The following is a 21,840-nucleotide window of genomic DNA, read 5'->3' on the forward strand; positions in this document are numbered from 1 at the left end:
GTATCCCCCTCGACTTCGCAAGAGGATCCGCTTACTTCTGATTCAGACAGAGGCTTGTCCATTTCTGAATCCTTTAGCTGATCGTTTTTATACACCTTCATTTGGATATAATGAAAGCCATAACATACACGGCCCTGGGACTTTGCTAGATGTGGCAAAGACTGAGTGTTCAATATAAACACTGCATGCCGTCTTGGCCCATCCACTTCATCCAAACGGCCAACCTTCCAATCAGCTGTTGGAAGATCTGGATTGCATTGTTTCAGTCTATTTAAAATAGATTCAGGGTCAGAAGGGTTTGCAGGTATCCACGCATGTGCTCTTGGTCTAGCCGGTATGTCTTTCTTCTCGACTAACTCTAGAGCAGCTCCTTCCCAAACTTCACCAATTAGTATCAGAGCAGCTTTAAAACATTCTATAGACCTCTGGTCCTCAAATGCGACTAGCTTAAATCGTCCTTGATACCAACCAGCCTCTTGGTGTCGAGGATCTGGGCCGGGAAACTTTTCCAGCACCTGTGAGTAGACGCCAGACAAAGCATTCTCAATTTCCCCCCATTTTTGCTTTGGAACCATACCGTCCAATGCTCCTTTATTTATGATAGCCATCACAAGGCTGTCTTTAGCAACTGAGGCAAACGATCGTTGATCCCTTTTGGAGGATGGCAGCTCATCCGGTGATCGTTCCCTTTTTCCAGCCTCAAGAATTCCTTGAGCCCATTTTAAGGAATCGCTTTGTTTAGCCGACAACGTGCTTGGGTCGACTGATCCTAATTTCTTTAGGATAAACAAAGCAAAGGATTACCTCCTTTTGATGCCGTTACCTTGGAAAAGGTCCGACTTGTCAAATTGTCGCCACCTGTCGACCCGTCTACAGGTCGACTAATTGGGCCTAACTCTTGGTCATTGCCCAAATTTATAACTCCAGTCGATACCCGTCCACTGGGCCCTGAAGTTAGCAACCCAGCGGATGTCTTTGAATTTCTCTGCATGGTGGCCTAATATCCCACCACACTTGAAATTCGTAGTAGGTACTTATTACGGTGATTTTATCCGCTATTAAAAAACACGTCCGTTCCGTTCGACGGTTGAAAGAATAGACCATGATTTAGCCCTTAAGATTTTTTTCAACTTGTCTAGTTTATAATTCTCTTAAATGTTAGTTCATCTATAACATTGTAGTTTAGTTCATTTTTACAACACCATAAGATTTATATACCCCTACCAAGTTAAAAAGTCAGTATTATTTTGGTTTACTTGCTTATTTTGTTGGAAACACGATAATAAAAATTGGTTAACAATCTCTTTAAAATGTCGACGACTAAACTATAAATAAATCAATCATTCCACAGTACAGAGAAATTAAATAATTAAAGGAACAACAAACCGTTTTACTATTATGAAAATGTTCATACATTAAAATTAAACTTTCTTTAAGCAAAAGTACTTTATTATAAAAACTTATGATGAAAGTTCTTAATACAATGTTTTTTGTGAATAAAAATTATGACCACGTGGAACAGAGAGTAGTTCATTTGAACCCGCTGTTTGGACATTTTGACTTATCCTTTTTTATTCATCGTAGGTAATTTTTCCACATATCTTGCTGGAAAAAAATGGAAACAATAATGAAAATTGTTAAAAATTAACACCATGTAATGAAATATAATTTTTAATTCTTCATTTTAGCTTGTAACTTACCATATTTGGGGGGCATTTTATCAAATGGTGTATGGAATTCAACTTTTCTTTGGAAAACGTATCTCATAAAATTTGTACCTGAAACAATTAGAGAAATAATGAAGTATTCTATATAAACTCATAAAACTGTGTTGTTATCGATGTGAACGATATAATATAATAAATATTCTAGTTGAAAGAAAGACAGAGTTTTAATATAAAACTTACCTATTCTCTATTAAATTGTACGCTGAGGGGAAATATAAAAAGTTGTCCAAATTTATTTGGGTTACTCTGAAATTAAATATTTATTTTTTACATTAAATCAAATTATTAAATAGGTTTTCAAAAAAACTAATGAAAAAAATAACAATATGCATAAAAAACCTAATATTATTGATAACCCTAGACAGTCATCATTCGGCAAAATGACGACACGTAATTTCATTTTCGATTTAAAATGCATTTTAGTCTATTGGGAAATGGTAAATTTAAGTTATACTAATTCGACCGTTTTATGAATTTTTGTTTTATACTACTTAAACCGAATTGAATAAGAAAATAAATTCAAGTTTTTCGCTCACGATAAAAATTATAGCGTCTTGAAATGAGCCGTAGTCAAAATGACGAAGGATGACGTTAATGTACAAAATTAAGGATGACTGTCGAGGGTTAGAAGAAAGTTAAAGAATCCTTACCAATTCACTATTAAATTACAGGCAAAGGAGTACTAAAAAATTGTCCAAATTTTTAAGGGGTTATTCTGAAATTAAATATTTGTTTTTACATTAAAAATATTACATTGGTTTCCAAAAAATACTAAAATAAGGTATTAAAAACCTGTAATTTTGATGATAAAAAGGTCACAAAAACGTAAATATTCTAGTTGAAATAAAGCCAATTTTTAAAAGAAAACTTACAAATTCTCAATTTTTTAAATTTGTTCGAATCCATCTGGAGTTGCTCTGAAATTAAATATTGTTTTTACAACAAAGAAAACATTAAACTGGTTTCCAAAAAAATTAACAAATAATAATATACACAAAAAATATTCTTTTTAAAAGAAAGTCATATTAAAAAATACTTACCAATTTATGAATAAACTATACGCTGAGATATAACAAAAATTTTCCAAATTCATCTGGAATTGAATATTAATTTTTTTACATAGAATAATAAACATTTCAATACACTTTCAATTTCAACATATTTTCCTAAATATTCTTAATAACTTTTTTTCTAAACTACCGATAAAATATTAATAACTTTCATTTAAAAGGTTTAATAAACAAACACCAATATATGTCTCCAAAATCCATAATATTCCATGCCTTTATATTCCCTTGTTGCATAACTATTTAAAAGATGCAACAGCCCACGCCAACGCCAACTATATAACTGAAGCATGCCAAACAAAACCAAGCAAAGCCAAAACATTCCTACAACAACAAAAACACATGTGCCTTTATTGAAAACAACACCTCATCCAGCCAAATAAACCATCCGCGAATAACAAACACACACACACAAACCACTAAATGAACAAAAATAAAAACAACCCCACGCTCATGTATACACAACAAAACTCAAGTAACATCATCTTTACATTAATTACATTCCACTATGCCGATAAAGATCTCTGTACTATGCATTAGTTCATCGCATCTGCAAAATTTGCAAAATTTTCATGAAATGTTATCTACCATTTTTGACGAAAATGTCTATAAATTTAATTACATGTGAACTAAAAATATTTCATTGGGTAATTTTTTACCAACAATTATTAACTATAGGAATTGTCAGTAAGAAATTGCTATCCACTTTCAAGTTCATTTTTCGTAAAAAAATATTTTCTCATACAAAAAAATCTTATAGTAAATTGCACTTATTATTTAGAAAATACTTTACATTTCACAAGTAGTTTTATAGCATGACAAACGAATTTTTAACTACCAGTTAAGAAAATGTTTAAGGAAATTTCCATCGTATTTTGTAGGCCATGAACTAAACGATTGCTACTTAGAATTTGTAAAATTTCCTTTCGGGTAGATAATTTTCGTTGAAGATACGAAAAATGAACTAAAATTCTGGAAAATTCTTGTAATAAATTATTGTAAAAATCTTCTTAAATTTAAGAGACACTTTTTTTCTGTGTGGTTGTTTTTTTATTGACAAAGAAATTGGTAAAATCATAACAAAATCTTTATCAAAAGGAGGATATTTTTTTATCAGAAATATTTACACATTTTATTAATAAAATACTCGTACATGTGGTCGTTATATCTCATTACATCTCAACCTTTTTATCAGAAAGTATATTCATATATTATTGATAAAATACTACACTGAAAAAACAGTGAACCCACCAGGAAGATAATTTTTGGTTAATTTTATAAAATTTTGAATATTTTTAGAAAATTTTAACTAAACAGTATTACAAACGCTGACATGTCGCCGATATCACAAAAATAAGTAAATATTTTTCGACAAATGCAAGAAAATTTATTAGGCATAATTAATTTTTTTCAATTGTCAAAGAAAATTTTGTAGTTTGAAGGAAAAACTTGGAGTTAAAAAATGCAAGAATGTCTTTAGTGATATACGAAGTTCATGATGAACGCATTTTTGGTAAAATTTACAAATTTGAAGAAATAATGAACTATTTTGTGGGAAGCGTGAATTTAGTAAATCATTTTGCTTAATTTGAGGATAATTTTTCCCGTTTTTTAGTTCAATTAACTAACGTACGCAAAAAATTATAAGAGTAAATGAAACTTTCTCCAAACATAATAATTCCATGAACTAAAATAAAGTTAAATTGGCTTTAGTGAAATAGAGAGTTCACTTTTTTTGAGTGTAGTAGTTGATATCGAAAATAATTCCTGATAAAAAAGTTAAGATATCAACGATCAAATGATTTTATCAATTTGATGGTCGATAAAAAAATCCACCAATTGGTAAAAATATCGTATGTGTTTTATCAGTTTTATTTCAAATGTTGCGCACATACACACGGAAGAAAACGACTGTTCTTAATATGTTTCAATGCAAAAATTATATGTTTGGAATTCAAATTTTTAGAACATTAATTTTTAAGTGCAAGCATACAATGTTCATAAACTAGTATAACGTGTTTAGGCCATATTTGATAATATGTGTGAACATATTATGTTTGGGACTTCACATTTTCTTAATTATGTCTCTGGATGCAGACATATATTAATTTAGGAATTTCATATAACCTTATATATGTTTAGAAACGTCAGATAGTGCTGCTGGACCATTCGAAGGCGTTTGATTCGGTGGATCCTTCCCTTTTATGTTTGAAGCTAAGGAACTTTTTTAATTTCTCGGCCAGTTCGTCTTCTGCATTCCCATCTCGTTGACAGGAGACAGTCAGTATACACGGATATTGGTACTTCGTATCCCTTAATTGTTTCAAGAGGCGTACCGCAGGGTTCAACTCTTGGTCCTCTCCTTGTTTCTCTCTATATAAATGATTTGCCACATGTTTTGAGATATAGCAGGGTACAGATGCACGCTGATGATGTACAAATATATATGAGCAGCGATATCCGTTCTTTGAGCGCCGGTATAGACATGATCAATGACGACCTCCTTTCTGTGAACAACTGGGCTACAAGAAATGGATTACTCCTGAATCCAAGGAAGTCTAAATGCCTAGTGATACATGGACGTGGTATTCACGTTCCTAACGACATTGAGGTTGAGATTGACGGACAACAGGTGGAAATTGTTTCCACGGCCAAGAATCTTGGTGTAGTATTGAATAGTAACTTGTCTTGGGGGGGATATAAACTACATAAACTACATTGTTGGTCAGGCATATGCGAAATTAAGAACTTTATGGCACACACAGTCATTTACGCCGCTCAAGACAAGGGTTATCTTAGCTAAGAGTTATGTCTTGCCAGGATTGTTGTATAGAAGTGAACTATTTTCGGGTCGCGATGCCGGAAGCAGACGGAAGTTGAATGTTGTTTACAATAGTATTGTGAGATACGTTTATGGATTGAGGCGCTTTGACCATATCACCAGATACAGGGAACTTCTTTATGGCGTGTCATTCGACAACTTGTTGACAATCCGACAACTTTTGTTCCTTCATAGAATTATTTATACGCGTGAACCTAGGTACCTATATGAGAGGCTTCGTTTCGCGAGCTCTAACAGGGGTAAGAAATTAGTTCCTTTGCGGCATCGAAGTCTGGTTTCAACTTGGCATTTCTTCACACAGGCGATAAGTGTCTGGAATGTACTCCCTCATAACATACAACGAAACAGCAACACATTAGATTTCAAAAACATATTATTTTCCCATTATTCAAATTTATTATCAAACTAATCTTAACAGCATATGCTATATTTTCTTTTCCTTTTGTCTTAATAATTATTTAATAATTATTTGATAACAGATCAAATAAGGGTTTTATGGGCAAATTGGGCCATACATATATATGGCAGCTATATACAAATTTCAATCGATTTCGATGATTTTTTTGTACATATAGTTAGAACTATAGAAGATTATTGTAGGCCAATTCTGAGTAATATCTATCGATTAATAAATAAGGGTTTAATGCAAAATTTGGCAAAATCGGGCAATACATATGTATGGGAGCTATATCTAAATCTGAACCGATTTCAATAAAATTTTGCACAATTCCAGAATGGTAAATAAGATTACTTTGTGCTAAATTTGACGAAATTCGGTTATTAAAAACGCGCCATGTGACTCCCTTTTGTCAAACAAACAGAGTGTACCAAATTTCATAAAAATCATTTAATAAATGCGACCGGAATCCTGCTAACACCAAATACATGAACGGATGGACACCAAGTGCTTCACTGAAAAAACAGTGAACCCACCAGGAAGAAAACTTTCGGTTGATTTTAGAAAAATTTGAATATTTGTAGAAAATTTTAAATTAATATTATTACAAACGTTGGTATCACTCCGATGTCATAAAAATAAGTAAATATTTTTCGACAAGTTCAAGAAAATTTATTAGACATAACTAAGTTTTTTCACTTGTTAAAGAAAATTTTATAGTTTGAAGGGAAAACTTGGAGTTCAAATTTGCAAGAATGTCTTTAGTGATATACGAAGTTCTTGATGGACGCATTTTTGGTAAAATTTACAAATTTAAAGAAATTCTGAACTATTTTGTGGAAGACAGGAATTTAGTTATATGATATTTTTTGAGTATATTTTTCCTCGGTTTTAGTTAATTTAACTAACGTATACAAAAAATTATTAGAGTAAAGGAAACTTTCTGCAAACATAATAATTCCATGAACTAAAATAAAGTTAAATTGGCTTTAGTGAAATAGAAAGTTCACTTTTTTTTAGTGTTGATCGACTCAGGAGCTGATTCGGAGTCGATCGGTATATATTTTAACGGGTTTACAATTAATATTGTTAGGCACTTGTTTTGGCAGATCAAAGTTATTAGACCCTAACCACTTTGCGGTTTAGGGTATAAAAACACCGGCCCACTTAGGCTTGCCAGATGGCTGGGATTCGCCTGGATTTTCCCGGAATTTCGTCTTCAGGAAGTGTCCCGAGTCCCGGAATTTCAATTATTCAAGGCATATGTTTTAATTTTTTTCCATTTCTTAGAAAAGAAAACGATTTGAAATTAAATCGCTTTCAAAAATTTTTTGGATTTTCATACTTTTTATACCCACCACCAACCAGAATGGTATAATAAGTTGGTCATTCCGTTTGTAACACATCGAAATATCGATTTCCGACTCAATAAAGTATATATTCTTGATCAGGGAGAAATTTAAGACGACATAATAATTTCCGTCTGTCTACAAATTTCAGTATTGGCGCTAACATGCTGCAATTTGGCACAGATTCGTTTTTTGTTTTTGTTGGCAGGCTGGTGAAATTCGAAGATGGGCTATATCGGTCCATGTTTTTGTATAGCCTCCATATAAACCGACCCCCCCCGATTTGGGGTCTTGGGCTTCTGGAAACGCAATTTTCTATCCTATTCGTCTGAAATTGGAAATCTAGAGGTATTTTAGAACAGTAAATATGTGTGTCGAAAATGGAGTGTATCGGTCTATGGTTTGCTGTAGCCCCCATATAACCCGATCGCCCGATTTTACTTCTTGAGCTTCTAGAAACCGCAGTTTTTATCCAATTTGCCCGAAATTTGAATTCTAGAGGTTTTGGAGGACCATAAATTGTGTATCGGTACAAATATTGATATATCCCCCTTATAAACCCGCCCACCGATTTGGTCTAGGTTCTGTAGGTTTTTCAGAACCACAACCACAATTTTGTGTATCGGTGCTTTTTTGACCCATATAGACTGATTTCCCGATTTTACTCCTTGGACTTATATAATCCGTAGTTTTTATCGGATTTGCCGGAAATTGTAACGGTTTTAGTTTTTATTGCTTCATTTGGTAAGGCCTCCAAATGGACCGATTTCACTTCTTGAGGATATAGAAGGCGCACTGATCATGAAAATTGCTTGAAACTGAAAGTAAAATTTCCAAAATTTGCAAGTTCTTCTGAAGCACGACTTTTAAAGCACTTCCAAAAATGTCCTCCCAAAGGTGTTCTTCATTGTAACTACACCGGAAGTTCTTTTAATTCAGTTTTTTATAACTCGATTTTTTCTATTTTAATGAGTTAAATTAAAATTAACTTTTTTAAATAGGTTAAAAACATAGTAAGAATTAATGAAATGGTGAAAATTTTTCAAATTTTGTCGGCAAATATGATAAATCCATTCTAGCAAAATTGCAACTTTTTGAAAATATTTGGGGGCAAACGTTTCACACAAGTTTAACGCTTGCATTAAAAATCATAAAAAATTATGAAAATTATTTATTTGGCAAAATATCACAATATTTTTTTATTTGCATACAAAACACTGAATTCTAATCACACCTTAAGAAGTGATGCGAATTCACTGCAACGGCTGTTGAAATGGTGGACATCCGTCCTATGACAAGCCCATGTTAAATTCATCCCTTCTTCGTCAATTTTGCACCACTTCCAGATCCAAAAAGATAATTTTCAATACTTTTTTGTCGACGCTTTTTTTTGTTGGGGTTCTTTAATCATTTCTATATATTATCAAGTAACCCGCTACGACGAAGAGTTTTCAAAGGTAACTGTTATATTTGATTTATGGTGGTGGGTATTTAAGATTTGGCCCGGCCGAACATACTACTGTATATACTTGTTAAATGTGCATTTGTCTGTCAGCTTTTGTACCATTTAAATCTCATCACTATGAGAAACAAATCAAATCACTGTCTTTCGAATAATCAGCTGTCACTCGAGCAGTAAATGTAAAAAATTGACGCAAATGTCTAATTTTATTTCAAATTCACGTTTCTCTGCGAAATGCATTTTTACAATTTATAACTCAAGTCTGTACTCCCTGCCAAAATTTCAAAGTTCGACTTTATCCTTATCACTACCATACACTCTTAAGTGACACTATAACAATCCCCAACTCTGATGCGAAATATACCTAAACCATGTCCATGGCGATATCCAAATTCACAGTATCGAAAGGCACTACTAAAGAAGCAGCGATAGTCATTTAAGAGCTTAAGTTTGTTTGCTAAAACCGAAAGTAATGTGGCAGTAAATATGAGTTTAGGTTTCCGTTTAAAAAAATCCCAATATTTACGTTTGATATAAAATCATGGGAGAAAGTTTCAGAGGTTTCAACATATTTAGGAATTTCAAAGTTTGCAGACAATAACGATGCGCAATGGGTAATATGCAAATTTATCAAGTGATAAAAAATGGCAACTATTTTCAAAAAATGTTACTGTTTTTGCTTGTACCGATAAATCCCGGAATGTACGGAGCAATGTCCGAGATTTCCGCAACCATCATCTGGCAACCATAGGCCCAATCCATTACCATTGACGGCACTTAATCACCGGCCCACACCATTACCTGTCCTGGTGGTAATCGTTTTGTATCGCCCACTTTTTAGATGCGATGTACCACTGCCAGTATCTTGGTTTTTGTAATATAAACAACGAAGAAGGAAATATTAGATTGGAGCGGTTTGAAATTGGAAACCGATTCGCTCCTAGCTGGTAAAATTCTTCATTACAGAAAAATTGACTTTTCTGTTCTTGACACCTGAATCCGAGTTATTATATTCTGATCACATATAATATGACTAAGGACTATTCGAATAACTTCATTTCTTCATTTAACTACCTTAGATATTTAAAATTTTTTTATATATCAAGAATTTCAATTGACTAAAAAATCAACATTTTAATCACTTGCATATAAATTTTCTTGTCATTGTCAGTTTATGTGTGCCGTTTTACTTTTTTGGTGGGGCATTTAAGTGTTGCAATAAAATTCATATGCATATTTTCTGATTTATTGGCCAAATGTCTGGCATGGAATGCTAGAAATAACATAAAACCTGCAACGTCCAGAAGAAGAGAATGTGTATAACTGTACATACAGCGACACTTTGGTGGAGAAGTGTGGTGGGAAGATAGTAGATGCAGACACATTGACAGCAGCAGCAGCAGTCTGAAGCATTTGTTATTGAAAGCCATATCTTTTCGATTTTCTATAAAAATCGATTATTAATATTTATCGCCCAGAAGCTCAGTGCGATACAAAGCACCATCCCAATGAGATAATGGTATCAACAGTGCCAGGAGACTGAGCATTTGTTATTGAAACTGAAAACCACATTCGCCACATGAGGCTTTAAAATAACTAATAAAGCTGTAATAAACACCAGCACATATCCATAATAAATTCATACATGATAAAAGATTAGAGTAATTTAATACGATCAAAGAAGTTTTAAATTAAATTTCTTCACAACATGAAGTAGATAAGAAATTTCATAATCAATTAGTTTATTGGTATTGTGGAGATATTGACAAAATTAATTTGAAATATAAAAATTTAGATTAATTGAAAATTTAGGAAAATTGAAAGGTACACAGACTACCATAGTAAAATGCAATTTTTAATTCCCCCAAAGGACACTCTGATAATAGGGACCCTTAACGGTCTTGCTACAATTTTTTTAATACGATTTGTCGTTGATTTCCTTGTCGTGGGATGTAAATAGGCGAAATCCTTATAGAAATTTTGACTAACTGAATAGCTCCTCTTTGAAAATTGTAATAAGCTACTGTTATATAAATGAAACTGCTGCTTTCTTCTCTGTATGAACTTTCTACTTATTTCACAATTTGGAAGAAACTGTATTCGTAATGCTTTCAAAAAGGGACAAAAAAGTTGATGTATGACCTCTAACCACCATGAAAAAATTTGGTCCGTATATATGTTATATAGCCCCCATATAAACCGATGCCTATATTCGATATAGCTCCCTGATAGACCGATCTCCCAATTTGACTTCTTGAGAGCATAAAGGGGTCTACTGTATATACAGAAAAAATTACGTTACACTGAAAAAAATATTGTAGTGACAGCAAAGATTTCATGACCTTAAAATACGAATGCGTTTTTTGCTTAGCATAGAAGACGCATTTCTTGATATAAAGTTTGTTTCCTTGTTCAAAAGTCGATACGTTTTTCAACGAAGACGTTTTGTCCTTAAAATTACACTTAAAAACGAGTATATTTACATGAAAAAATTAAGGTCAATTGGGTTTTAGTAAATCCAAAAAATTCTTCAAAATTAATGAAAAAGTTGTTTTAACATTTGCATCTTGACTGCAAAGCAAAAAAGCGTTCTAAAATGGATATGTGTTCAAACACTTTTTGTTAATGATTTTTACTTTAAACAGGTCTTTACTTGAAACAGATTTTTACTTGAAATAGGTCTTAATTTCTACTTGAAGTCAAGTCCGAAACTGGAAATTTAGGTTTCGTTAATAATTTTTCAACGTGAATTAAGCACCAAATCTTGTTCAATTCAAAACATTTTGAAACTATTTGTAATGGAGACCTTATCCATACTCGTAGTAATTTCATATTCATTGTCCACATTGTCTATCGAAAATGACATTCTTTTTTAATCTTGAGTACTTAATTTCGAACTAATTGAGTTTGTTCAATTTGGTATGGCCTCGATAACGATTAATTTTGACATCGTTTTTGTTCACCTTTCTAATCACAGCTGCTTCTCTTCCCAAGAATATTGTTTAGTTTCCAAAGAAACGAGGTCATTTCGAACTACGACAGGATCAATATTAAGGTCCTTGCAAATTTGAATTTACTCTGAAGGAGTTGGTTTGTATGTGTGTGTGTCCAACAAAAGCGAATTTGCCAATGGCTTTCATTTTGGGATTTCATTTGGACCGTATTGTTTTGTTGTTTTCTGTTGGCCAAGTGCCAGTTTATATCCATTTTATCGTTATTAATGTCACCTTAGGAAACACTTGCAGTTTCCTCTGCTTCTATTTACATTGCTTCGTTGTGTGCTAGTTGAAAGGCACTGGTTTGCCGGACCATTTGTATTTTCTAAGCAGTCCAGTTCTTATTTCCAAGAAGGTATTTTTAATTCTGAATGATGCTATTTATTGTGACCTATTTTAACCCATAAAATTCCAGTATAGTATTAGAAAGATGTATATGTATTTGTAGTAAATACAATTAGACCATTGTAAACTTGAATTTTTATTGAAATACTTATGATTTGGTATTATTGGTAACATAGATCCCTTTCCGAATTTTAAGTCCAAAGCTGTCTTGAAAATTGTGTAAACTCAAATCATTAAATATTGGAAAAATAAACAAATCAAAAACGATTGCAATTGAGTTTCGTAGCACTTAGAAAATAAAAGAACCACAATAATTTGTTTGTTTGATCCATTTTCGAAGATTTTATATTTTCTTGATCCAGAGCCAAGGAATGCTGAAAAAATTTTGGTTTTACAAATTGCGATAAAACCATTTAAAGAAGCTTTTCAGCACTCAGAAATGTCGCCAGCATTACCGGAGGGTATAATCCAAAACTTTTTGGAGTTTGGTTGAAACTAGGATTGAACCCATGATCCTTGGTATGTAAGGCGGGCTTGCGATGTATTTGGCCAGTGCACTAGGAAATTGAAGCAACTTAATTTTTTTGAGCAGGATCGATCCCTTTTTACATGGTTGCTATTTATATTGATTTTTGATACAAATATATTAAGATATAACTTCTGTAGTTATTTAAGTTTAAATCTCCAGTTTAAAGCATAAAAGAAAATATTGGAAATTAACTTCAATGAAGTAGATTTAAAACGTTGAAAATTATTACATTTTTATCGCTTCTACCATATACCCACATAAAGTGTAAATCTGAGTGGATCGAACGGTGCCCATATGTCTATTGAAATCGTGCTAACGTCCGGAAAATTGGGCTATATAGTGTCACATTTTGGTAAATTGACGCAAAAGCGATGAAATTAACATGGGCTTGTCATAAGACGGAAGTCCTCCATTTCGACAGCCGTTGCACTGAATTCGCATCACTTCTTTAGGTGTGATCCGAATTCAATGTTTTGGATATAAATTAAAAAATTCTATGATATTTTGTCAAATAAATTTTTTTTTATAATTTGCAATGCATTCTAACGCTTAGCAATTTTTTCGACAAAATTTAAATGTTTTGTACCATTTTATGAATTCTTACTTTGTTTTTAACCTATTTGAAACAGTAAAAGTTAAAATTACCCATTATGAAAAAAACTTAAAATTAATTTGACATCTTGAAATTCATGGAGGATAAAATTTCATCTGATCTGGTTTAAAATTGGTCAGCATATAGTCTCTAATAACCATCCATAATAATGAATAGCCCCATATGGTTGAAATTTCAAACATGATACCAGTATATGTATTCTAAAACCACTACACACATATAGACCGGAACCAAGATTTGACTTCTGGAGCCTCTTAGGGGAGCACATTTCATCGGATTGAGTTGAAATTTGGTATACGGAGAGCATATGGCCTCTAACTGCAAAAAATGGTCTATATCTATATATATTAGTTCCATCATCAGTTATACAAATATGTGTCCACGGATCACTATTCTCATTTTGATGGACTCGAAGACAGAGTAAACAGAGATTATAAATGAAGTTTCGTATTAAGAATATAAAACACGAAAATCGAATTTGGGGTTTGTAGAAAATGGATTCAAATCGGCTAACGAAAAATTGAAAAGTTGAATAAGCAGACAATTCATCAAAAACCCGAAAGTCGGGATGTCAAAAGTCGATTTTATACTCTTAATCACTATTGAGGTACAGAATATAAGTTTGTGAACTTTCATGTAACGTCAGAAGGACCAGTTTGCGATCCATCGTTCAGTATTCCGATCGTCTTTGAATTAAATTCTTAGTTCATTTAGCGATTTCCGTCTGTCTGTTCATGAATTTTTGTGTTCAAAGTACAACTCGCAATTAAGTTCGATCGTACTAAAATTTGACATAGGGTCTTAATTCGACTCATAGATAATCCGTATTGATTTTAGAAACAAGTATTTACGGTCATAAGTTCGGCCAGGCCGAATCTTAAGTACCCTCCACCATGGATTGCGTAGAAATTTCTTCTAAAGACTGTCATCCACAATCGAATTTCTTGGGTTGCGATAAAACTTCTTAACATCGTCTTCTAAATTGTAAGTTAGTCCATACGTGGTATATATTAGACAAAAAAAGCATATTAAATACGTATTTTATTTAGTTCTTGAGCGGTATATATGGGGAAGTCTACAAATAATTATGAATCGATATGAAATTTTGCGCGGAGAGAGCCAGAATTGAAATATGGGGATATCTTTATATGGGGCTATATACAATCTGAACCGATATGGACCAATTTTTGCACGGTTGTTAGAGACCATATACTAACAACACGTACCAAATTTTAACCGGATCGGATGAATTTTGTTCCTCCAAGAGAATCTAGAGTTCAAATCTGGAGATCGGTTTATATGGGGGCTGTATATAATTTAGACCGATATAGACTATGTTGTTGGAGACTATATGCTAACCGGATCGGATGAAACTTGCTTCTCTAAGAGGCTCCGTAAGCCAAATCTGGGGGTCGCTTTATATGGGGCCATACGTAAAAGTGGTCCAATATGGTCCATTTGCAATACCATCCGACCTACATCAATAACAACTACTTGTGCCATGTTTCAGGTCGATAGCTTGTTTCGTTCGGAAGTTAGCGTGATTTCAGCAGGCGGACGGACGGACAGGGCTAGATCGACTCAAAATGTCACCACAACCCAGAATATTTACTTTTTATGGAGTCTCAGAGCACTACTTCGATGTGTTACAAACAAAATGATAAAGTTAATACCCAGCAAAAACACTTCAGCAGTAAGAGTTTAGTTGCGCTTATTAGTATACAATAAAGTAGGCAGTGCATCCACACTGCGGTGCCAATAACGTAAACGAGCATCCAAACTAGTTTATGATCATTCGTTTACGTTATTGAAACCAATTCATGCAGTAGAGATGCATGATAGGCAGTGCTGTTTTCCTTCATAGCAAAAATGTGAAACTCAAGATTATATATCACTTCTGAGCAATATTGCTATTGAAATGAGCAATTATATCAGCGCTATATAGAAACTGCAATAAATCGGGACATCGTCCGAAAAAATCAGCATGATTCGGTTGTTTTGTAAGCAGTTTGTACTGCCTCTCTCCCTTACAATCCTGCTGAAATAGTGCTCCATTTTTTGCTGGGTATATGGTGGAGGGTATAAATATTGGTTCAGATTTACCATTCTAAATATTGCAAATTTTGCACAAAGAGTTCAATCAATACTATCGTCATTCATGGCGAAATCGGTTTAGATTTCATATATAACATTGGCACGATTTAGATTCATATGACCACCGGAGGACGAAGTTTCATTCCGATTTACTTGAAATTTTATACTGAGATTTCAATTAACAATTTCGAAAAGTCTCACTTTTTAAAACTGAAATAGTCGACGATGTTTTCTAATTTGGCAAAAGTCGAAAAGCCGACTTTTTAATAAATCGTCGTTGACAATTAATCAAAAAGTTGAATGTCGCGACGTCAAAAGTTAGGTTAGGTGGCAGCCCGATGTATCAGGCTCACATAGACTATTCGGTCCATTGTGATACCACATTGGTGAACTTCTCTCTTATCACTGAGTGCTGCCCAATTCCATGTTAAGCTCAATGACAAGTGACCTCCTTTTTATAGCCGAGTCCGAACGGCGTTCCACATTACAGTGAAACCACTTAGAGAAGCTTTAAAACCCTCAGAAATGTCACCAGCATTACTGAGGTGGGATAATCCATCGCTGAAAAACTTGTTGGTGTTCGGTCGAAGCAGGAATCGAACCCACGACCTTGTGTATGCAAGGCGGATATGCTAACCATTGCACCACAGTGGCTGACGACTAAAGTTGACTTCCAATAATTTTTTTCAAAATTGAAAAAAGTCAAAACCCCGACTTTTGGAAAACTGGAATTGTCAAAAGTCATATTTATCAAACTTTGAAAACCCCTACATAGTGAAGAAGTAGAATAGTCGACTTTTTGATTGCCACGACGACCCCTAACTTATATACGTCGAATTTGGTTGTGGGCTCCAATTTAAACATATCCCTCAAAAAACTATTTGTTTGAATTCAGATTGCAGAAAGATAGTTTTGACCTACAGACTGATGCAGAGAATAATAAATTGGCCAGCGTCGCCCGACTTCCTCCGTTGTACGATATACTTACGGTACAGCCACATTGGACAAATATTTGACTGAAATTAAAAAACGCATTCGTCACCACAATCAAATCAGCAAACATTTTAAGCTCATATTGGATATATAACATCACAATAAGAGTATTTTTCAACAAGTATATACAGAAGTAAGTTCGGCCATGCCGAATCTTAAATACCCACCACCATGAATCAAATATAACAGTTACCTTTGAAAACTCTTCGTCGTAGCGTGTTACTTGATAATATATAAAGGGTGATACGGTCAAAATTTGGTCAAGGGAAAACGCGTGTAAATCGGTGAATCGTTTATTTAAAAAATCAAATTAAATTTCCTTATCAAGTTCAATTAGTATAAAATTCAGGAAAAATATTCAGTTAGGCTTTCGGTTTTCCAAATCCGAATTGCCGGGCCTCACGCTTGACACCTACCATCAGATTTTGTACAGCCACCTTGTCCACCTTCTTCGCCGCAGAAAGCCAGTTTACCTTGAACTGCTGCTCGTCCTTAGCAGTTTTTTTGGTCTTCTTTAGGTTCCGCTTGACAATAGCCCAGTATTTCTCAATTGGGCGGAGCTCTGGCGTGTTGGGAGGGTTCTTGTCCTTGGGAACTACCTGCACGTTGTTGGCGGCGTACCACTCCATGGCCTTTTTACCGTAATGGCAAGATGCCAAATCCGGCCAAAACAGTACGGAACAACCGTGTTTCTTCAGGAAAGGCAGCAGACGTTTATTCAAACACTCTTTCACGTAAATTTCTTGGTTTATAGTCCCGGAAGCTATGAAAAAGCTGCTTTTCAAGCCACAGATGGCTTGCCAAACCAGATATTTCTTTGCGAACTTTGACAGTTTTATGTGCTTTAAAATATCTGCTACCTTTCCCCTTCATTTTGCCGTACAAAACTCCTGTCCCGGAAGCTGCTTGTAGTCGGCTTTGACGTAGGTTTCGTCGTCCATTACCACGCAGTCAAACTTCGTCAGCATCGTCGTGTACAGCCTCCGGGATCGCGCTTTGGCCGTCGTATTTTGTTTATCATCGCGATTTGGAGTCACTACCTTCTTGTAAGTCGATAGTCCGGCTCGATGCACGGTTGTAGACGATACACCCAGCTTATTTGCGGCATCTCGGAGAGAGAGGTTAGGGTTGCGCTTGTAACTACCGGCAACTCTCTTTGTCGTCTCAGCGGCTTCCGGTTTACGATTTCCCTCCGATCCAGACTTCCTGGCTGTCGACAAACGTTCCCCAAACACTTTAATTACATTTGTAACGGTTGATTTGGCAACTTTTAGCGACTTTGCCAGCTTTGCGTGCGAGTAGCTCGGATTTTCGCGATGCGCGAGCAAAAGTTTGATACGCTGCTCTTCTTGCTTGGGCGGCCTTTTGACAACTGAAGAGTGAATTCCAAAATCAAAATAGGAGCAACATTCTACACACACACACACCTTCAAAATGAGGGGTGTTCAGGTTTTTTAAATGCAAAATTGAAAGAAATACGTCAAGTTTATATTGACCAAATTTTGACCGTATCACCCTTTAGCGGGTTACTTGATAATGGTTAGAATATATAGAAATGATCAAATAACGCCTAGGTTTGAAATCTAAAATCTATAGATTTGGAAATTTTACTTTCAGTTTCAAGCAACTTTCATGGTCATTGTACTTTCTACATACTGAAGAAGTGAAATCGGTCTATATTGGGGCCTTACCAAATGGAGCAATAAAAACTAAATCCGTTAAAATTTGAGGCAAATCGGATAAAAACTACGGTTTGCAGAAGCCCAAGGATTTAAATTAGGAAATCAGTCTTTATGGGTGCTATGCCAAAAATATGCACAAAATTCAGTACACCTAGTTGTGGGCGGGTTTATAAGGGGGATATATTCGGAACACCTATTTATGGTCCTCAAAAACCTCGAGATTTCCAATTTCAGGTTGAATAAAAACTACGGTTTTTAGAAGCTCAAGAAGTAAAATCGTATAATCGGGCTATATGGGGGCTATAGCAAACCATAGACCGATACACACCATATTCGGCACACCTGTTTGTGGTCCTAGCATAACTTTAGATTTCTAATCTCAGGAAAATCGGATTGAAAATACGGATTCTAGAAGCCCAAGAAGTAAAATCAGGAGATCGGTCTATATGGGGGCTATACCAAAACATGGACCGATAGGCCCCATTTTCGTCACACATATTTATGGTCCTAAAATACCTCTAGGTTTCCAATTTCAGGCAAATCGGATAGAAAATAGGTTTCTAGAAGCCCAAGGCCCCTAATCGAAGGGTCGGTTTATATGGGGGCTATACCTAAACATGGACCGATACACCTCATTTTCGACACACCTATTTTTGGTCCTAAAATATCTATAGATTTCTAATTTCAGGAAAATCGGATTGAAAATACGGTTTCTAGAAGCCCAAGAAGTACAATTGGGAAATCGGTCTATATGGGGCCTTTACCAAAACATGGACCGATAGGCACCATTTTCGGCACACTTATTTATGGTCCTAAAATACCTCTAAGTTTCCAATTTCAGGCAAATCGAATAGAAAATACGGTTTCTAGAAGCCCAAGACCAATCGGGGGGTCGGTTTATACGGGGCTATACCAAAACATGGACCGATATAGCCCATCTTCGAACTTGACCTTCTCGGAGACAAAAAACGAGTTTATGCAAAAATTAAGCAATATAGCTTTATTATTGAAGGCTGCAGCGTGATTACTACAGACATCCAGGCAGACAGACAGACGGACATTGTTATATCGTCTTAGAATTTCTCCCTGATCAGGAATATATAACTTTATATAGTCGGAAATCGATATTTCGATGTGTTACAAACGGAATGGCAAACTTACCCATCACCATTCTATGGTGGTGGGTATAAAAACGGTATTTGGAAAAAGTTTGCAGGTGCAATAATTTCCGTCAAATATTTGCCTAGTGTGACCCTCACCCTTAATATCTGAAATTTTTTCTCGATAAATTTTTAGACATCTCAAATTCATAGGCAAACTTAAATTGTGCTTTATTCTTTTTTTCCAAACTTTTTTCGCATGAAATTCAAATAACTTTCCGCATGGACCCCGGCATTTCCAAGTTGAAATTCATTGACCACCTGGTCGTATGATAAATCTAATCATCAAATTCAAATGAGTATACGCCACCTGTTCCGGAAATACTACTCTATTGTCATGGAGATACATAATCTTATTGTATTTGTGGACCACATAATTGTGCTAAAGCCATACCAATTGTGCTAAAGCCATACCACAAAAGCTATAATGAGGGCAACTTCAAGTAATCTATGGCACAAACCAAGAATCGAATCGCTACGTTTATTAGCTTTAAATTCGAAAATGGAATTTTAATTGCCTTATTACAAATATTACAAAAACAACCACAATGAAGTGGACAAAAAGAAAACAGAGGAACCTACCAAACCAATGAAGCAATAAGAGTGCGAGTAAAAAGGCGTGAAATCCCAAAGAAGAATGGGGAATAAATATTTTTGCTACACAACTGTTTGGTGGTACTTCCACACAGCAAACCAAAGTCAATTCACAGCTGAAAAACATTTGAATGACAGAGAACAAAAAAAAAAGAATGGAAAATTGCTGTAACGAGCACAAAAAATGCCACCAAATCAAAAGACTATTAATTAGAATTTGCCAAGTGACATTGGGCAAAAACGGAAATAATGGAATTGAACATCGACAAGCAAAAACAAAGTTATGTATAGCCACCGCAAACTTCAATTATTATAAATGCTAATGGTGTTTGATATTTCTTTTGAAGGCTGTAAGTGTTGGACCATAAGTGGGAGGTAGTTGGCCACGTTCCATCATTGCACTATGGTCTTGGTTAAAGCTTAAACATCACAAATATTTAGAAATCTAGAAAAATAAATTCTATTAAAATGAAAATAACTCTTTTTGAACAAACAGTATTACTCTGCACAATTGATGAGATGGAACCTGACACTATTACCTAAACAAAAATGAAAAATTTTAGGTACTAAGTTTTTTGTCTCATTAAAGCCGCCAATTTCGTTGGATTCTTCTGAAACTTTAGATGTGAAGTTTACATATTTTAAGAATATTAAGTACGCTTCAAATATTTATCTGTAAAAGTACCTATATATTATGATCCCGTAGGATGTTAACAGTTTAATAACGCTCTCGATTTCAATCATGCTCATGTTTCCAGACACGTCCCTAAGGTAAATCACTCATAAAATTATTCATGAGTCACGACATTTTTCGTGAGTACCGATATTTTTCGTGAGTCACGACATTTTCGTGCGTGAGTACAAAATTTATTTTCGTCAGTGTGCGTGAGTCCTACCAAACAATATCGTGCTGAGTTTGCGTGAGTAAAACATTAATCACCTGCACACCTCTAGTACAGGGTATAATAAGTTTGTGCATTTGTACGTAACACCAAAAATCGTCTTAAAATTAAATTCTGTATTGGTTTAGCAATGTCTGTCTGTCTGTCTATTTATGTAGTTGTGTGTTCAAAATACAGCTCGCAATTTAAAATTGTACTACGTATTCAGTGATAGTAGAATTAAGTCAATTCAATTTTAGATATAGCTCCCATAAAAAGCATGCGCCCGATATGAAATTAATTGGGCCCAAAAAACAGATATTCACATTGATTTGCTATAAGTTTTATATAAAGAGTAAAATAGATAGTATCATCAGTAGTATGCCAAATATTGTTGAAATCGGATAAGATTTATCTTCCTCTCGATTTAGATTCATATGACCACCGGAGGCTAACATTCAATTCCAATTTACTTGTAATTTTGCACTGAGGGTAGAATTAACAGTTTACCATTTCCAGATTTGATTCAAATCGGCCAAGAGTTAGATATAGCTCCCATGTTATGTACGCCTGAATATTTCATATTTTAAACCCATTTTAAACGGGATTTTACTCTAATTGACTTTATATTTTATACAGAAAATATATTTAGTTTGTGTCTAATGTGGAATTTAATCTTATGTACCCTCCGAATCTTATGTACCCTCCACCATAGGTTAGGTTAGGTGGCAGCCCGATGTATCGGGCTCACTTAGACTATTCAGTCCATTGTGATACCACATTGGTGTACTTCTCTCTTACCCTCCACCATGGATTGCGTAGAAACTTCTACGAAAGAATGTCATCCCCAATCGAATTACTTGGGTTGTGGTATCTTAAAACTTCTGAACATCGTTTCTAAATTGTGAGTTAGCCCATACGTGGTATATATTAGACAAAAAATGTATGTATTACGAATTGATATGGACTTTTTGCACGATATGTAGAGAGCCAGAATTTAAATATGGGGGTCGCTTATGTGGGGGCTATATATAATTATGAACTTGATATGCACCAATTTTTGTGTGAAAGGGGGTCGATTTATCTGAGTGCTATATATAACTATAGAC

Source organism: Haematobia irritans, chromosome 2 (genome assembly GCF_050003625.1).
Source record: "Haematobia irritans isolate KBUSLIRL chromosome 2, ASM5000362v1, whole genome shotgun sequence".
Lineage (NCBI taxonomy): Eukaryota > Metazoa > Arthropoda > Insecta > Diptera > Muscidae > Haematobia > Haematobia irritans.